This window comes from Dipodomys spectabilis, unplaced genomic scaffold, assembly GCF_019054845.1.
Source record: "Dipodomys spectabilis isolate Male_0828 unplaced genomic scaffold, ASM1905484v1 ptg000313l, whole genome shotgun sequence".
Lineage (NCBI taxonomy): Eukaryota > Metazoa > Chordata > Mammalia > Rodentia > Heteromyidae > Dipodomys > Dipodomys spectabilis.
This window is the reverse complement of record NW_024870990.1, coordinates 669,670-674,446: the sequence shown is the minus strand read 5'-3', so window position 1 is coordinate 674,446 and position 4,777 is coordinate 669,670. Positions and strand designations below refer to the sequence as shown.

At 46.7% G+C, this 4,777-nt stretch overlaps 1 pseudogene; it reads left to right on the top strand.

The window, feature by feature from the left end:
• Nucleotides 1–233: 233 nt before the first annotated feature.
• On the top strand, nucleotides 234–1,190 carry LOC122127852 (annotated as a pseudogene).
• The last annotated feature ends 3,587 nt before the right edge of the window (nucleotides 1,191–4,777 follow it).

Sequence of the window (4,777 nt, the reverse complement as noted above, 5' to 3'; positions counted from 1 at the left end):
GTTTCGAGAGACACACAGTTAAGATCACAAAGATAAGGAGAAACTAAGAACTGCATGCTGCTCTTCTGGCTTTGCTTCTGACTCCTCCACATCCCAGTGTCCTGACACTGGGAAGCAGGGTAAGATGGGGTTGTAACAAAGAAAGAAGACACTGGCATCAGAAAATGATCTCACTATTTACCTCAGGAGTTATTTATTTAAACCTCTTGACAGCTACCAGCAAATGCTTCAGCATGAGAAGTGACAACTGCAGCTCCCTGGGGGATCTCCTAACAGACTTCATCCTTCTGGGTGTTTCTGACTGACCATGGCTGGAGCTCCCTCTCTTTGTGGTCCTCCTGGTGTCCTACGTTCTGGCAATGTTAGGAAACATTTCCATCATGCTGTGGTCCCGCCTAGATCCCCAACTCCACAGCCCTATGTACATCTTCCTCAGCCACCTGTCCTTCCTGGACCCCTGCTATAACACCACCACGGTCCCCCAGATACTGTTCAACATGGGCAGCTCCAAGAAGACCATCAGCTACAGAGGCTGCACAGTGCAGTATGCAATTTTCCACTGGTTGGGAAGCACAGAATGCATTATATCTTGGCCACCATGGCCCTGGATCACTATGTGCCCATCTGTGAGCCTCTCCAGTATGCCATTATCATGCACTACTCTCTCTGCCAGCAGCTAGTGGCTGCTTCCTGGCTCAGTGGCTTTGGCAAGTCTTTTGTTCAAGTGGTTCTGACTGTACAATGCCTTTCTGTAGGCGACAGGTGCTAAACAACTTCTTTTGTGAGGTGCCAGCCATGATCAAGTTGTCCTGTGCTGACATGACCGTGAATGATACAACACTAGCAGTGCTGGTGGGCTTCTTTGTGCTTGTCCGCCTAGCTCTCATCCTTCTCTCCTATGGCTTCACTGCCTGAGCTGTGCTCAGGATCCAGTCCTCCAAGGGAAGGCACAAGGCCTTTGGGACTTGTTCTTCCCACCTGGTAGTGGTCTCTCTCTTCCACATATCTGCCAACTACAGTACCTGCAGCCCTCCTCCACACACTTCCAGGAGCAGGACAACTTTATCTCTCTCCTCGATTCCATAACCACCTCCACCCTGAATCCCTTCATCTATATCCTAAGGAATAAGGGTGTGAAGGGAGCTCTCAGAAGACTCCTGGCAAGGATCTGGAAGCTCTGCAGATTATGAAGATCTGAGATGAGGCTATCACCACTTATTCAAGAACACTGCACAAGTGTATTGTTTCCTCGGAGTATCTTATACTTACAGAATTAGTAGCTAAGTAGAAAGTATTTTGAGCCCGGCTCTGGTGGCTCACGCCTGTAATCCTAGCTATTCAGGAGGCTGAGATCTGAGGATCACGGTTCAAAGCCAGCCTGGGCAAGAAAGTCCGTGAAACTCTTATCTCCAATAAACCACCAGAAAATCGGAAATGGTGTTGTAGCTCAAGTGGTAGAGCGCTAGCCTTGAGCTGAAGAGCTGAGGAACAATGCTCAGGCCCAGAGTTCAAGCCCCACAACCGACCCAAAAAAAAAAAAAGAAAAAAAGCAAGTATTTTGAGAGATTTGAGAACCTTGAAAATCCCCAAAACATCTCACCTCTCATATGCTCATAGTGCCAGTGATTTGCAAGTTAAGCTCATTCGTGTAATTCTAATAGGTCATATATTTTTATAGATTGAAACCACTCAATTTTATTGAATTATTTCATTTCTAATTTTCTGGCTCTTCCTTTTTCTCCTTCCTAGTTTTTCTTCTCTTCTCCCTCAATTTGTCTCTTTATAAACTATTTTCTTCCTTTTCAATTACTCCTACTTATGACTAATATGAAACTGAAAGACAGTCTTACACATTTTTTCCATAGATTTAAACTCTCCTGAGTTTAATGTTTTCAAAATATTATAAGAATAAGTGGTTCTTTTCCTCTTTTGTGATTATAGATGACTTTTTTTCTCCTAAACTCGTTTCCTACTATAGAAGGTTCATTCTCCACTGACTGATAACTAGTTGAAATATATCTATGTTCTACCCTATTCAAACACACCTATTACAGATTTCAACATAGAAATTAGGTGCAGTGAGAGAATAGCAACAGCCACCAATAATTTTTATGACACCATAACAGCATGCCAAGTTATGAATTGCATATTTCCAAAATGTTCCATTTACTATATCTACACTGCAATAAAGAACAAAGAAATTATGAAAAACTGTGAGTAAAAGGGAACTTACACATGAATGACCTGGAAATACCAGTAAAGAAACAAAACATAAAAAACAAATGAAAATTCTAGAAATAAAAAGTACAATAATTAAAATAGTAACATTCTACAGAAATTCAAATGCATATTTCAGCAAATAGAAAAAAAATCAGTAAACTAACATGGGACAAAAGAAATCACAAAGGTGGATAATGGCTTCATCATTGACCACAGTGAGAGAAGCAACCCCCAGGGCCAAGGGCCAGCCACAGGGCACTGGGCATCCTCAAGTTCAGAGGGTGGTGCTCTTCAGCCTCAAGGACAGCATGGACAGAGAAAGGCTCCCCAACTTTTCTGGCGAGGATGCCTTGAGACAGGTACCCTGGCCTCAGTGTCCTCACAAGGGTTCATTGGTGACGATTGTTTCACAAGCAGCCAGCAGGCCCTCAGGCCTGCAGTTTGTGGTCGTGAGTGCTGAAGAGGTCACACACAGTCGCCTCTCCGTGTCTCGTGGTGGAGTAGGGAGTCCAGAGCAGAGCACACCGGGATTTTAGACAAGACTGCCCTCAAGACTGTGCCCCAGCAGCCCAGCTTCAAGGAACACTGGCGGTCACTGTTATTTTCCACACAGGGCATGGTTGAGGTCACAAGCAATGCCCCCTCCTTGCCTTACAGAAGAATGAGGACAAACAGCAGGGCAAGTATGATTTCAGATAGAGATACCTGGGAACTAGCACTCTGGCAGCAGTGACCTCAAGACAGTTTTTATGGCTGCACTGGTGACGCAATCAGCCTGCAGTCCCAAGGGACCTCTTGTGGCTGTGCAGGCCTAGGCCCCAGGCACCTGTGAGGATGCACAGGATGCCCACAGCCAGGCTCAGAGGTTAGGGGAGAGAGCAAGACTCCAAGAAATTTTAGAAATGGCTGTATGAATGTCAATGTTTCGGTAGCAGCTGCTAATAGAGATAGCTGGTGATGTATGGAAGCAGCCCTCAGCCCCACATTACCACCACGTGGTCATACCAGGCCTGAGCCACATGTGGTGAGGTCGTAGGGCATGGCCACACAAGGTGGCAGGGAGTGAAATGGGGCCCGGAGTCATCAAACATGACCACCTAATGGGCAGAGCCCTTTCAGCAGCAGTGTCCCCTTGGCAGCTATGGCAACAAGGGCAATGGCAGCATCCCTCAGGCCCCAGGGCCCACAGTGCCCTCAAAAGACCATGATCACATACGGACGTGGTGCAAGGAGTGAACGGGGCCCAAGCCATCAGCTATGGCCGCCTCACAGGCATCACCCAGGCGGCAGTGGTGTCCCCTCCACAGCTACGACAAGGTCAGTGCCATCAGCACTCAGTCCCAAGGGCCCACAGCTCCCTCAATGACGACCTTACTCCAGCTTCTGTAGGTGTCACTGGCAGTGGCTGTGCCAAGCCTTCTGGGGTTCAGAGTAAGAGTGGGATGCTGAGAGATTAAAAACTGGATCATCGCCAAGTAAAGGGGATATCCAAGCCAAGCTGCCAGATGGGCAGTCAAGTGGACCTAGGGGCTGCAAGTCAAGCCTACATTGATGATATTCTACTCTTTCTCTAAGTTTACCATGATGACCTTCTTTTCTGTTTTCAACATTCTGCCTTCAAACTACCATCCTGTGTAGGTAGGATTAAGTGTTTGAGTAAATAAAGCCAGGTGAGGAAATTGTTTTTGGACTGGAGCCCTAATTAGCCCTCACCTCTCAGGATGTGTCCAGCTGAAGGATCCTTGGAAGGCAACAGGATCACATGCCTCCCAGGAAGAAAGTGAAGATTCATGAGGCCAATGAGACTGAGGGAAAGAGGGCTTGGATGCTTGCCAGCCACCTCAAAAGCAAGCCTCAGATCCTGAGTTTGAGTAATGATTTCTGACCAATAAAAAAGGAGAAAGATGAAAAGAGGGAAAGAAAGAAAAAAAGAGAAAGAGAGAGGAAGAAAAAAAGGAAGAAAGCAAAACAAAGAAAGAAAAAAGCTCCTTGATGCCTTTCTTCCATGTTACATCTTGTATATGAATACATACCCTGGAGCATTTCAATGAATCCTCTCTTGAGTACCTTATTTTACTTCCTCTGGCAGTAACAGACTTAGGCACTTAGGACCTCTTCAGCCATACTTGTACTCTATTTCTGGTTTTACTTCATATTTTTTATGCTGATACTGGGGCTTCAAATAGGGTCTGGGCACTGCCACGAGCTCTTCTACTTTTCCACTCTGTGTGACGCTGACTTCTTACACACCGGTTCTTACACACTCTGCTTTTCCACTCTGTGTAACACTGACTTCTTACACACCGGTTCCTACACACTCTGGGACTCCTGCTCGCTGCTAACCAGGGCCCTTCCCTACTTCCTTAGGACTAGGGTCACAGGGACCAAGAGCCAGCTCAGTGCTAGTTGTGTTTGTTCGTTTTCCTGGGGAAAAAGCATTCTTTACAAAGCTGACCTGAGCCCTCCTCTGGTGCTGGATGACAAGGGACAGCCATTCCAAAGGTAGCCTGAAGGTGGCTCGGGCCTCCGCCCTGAGGGGGGGGAGGCGGGAGGGAGG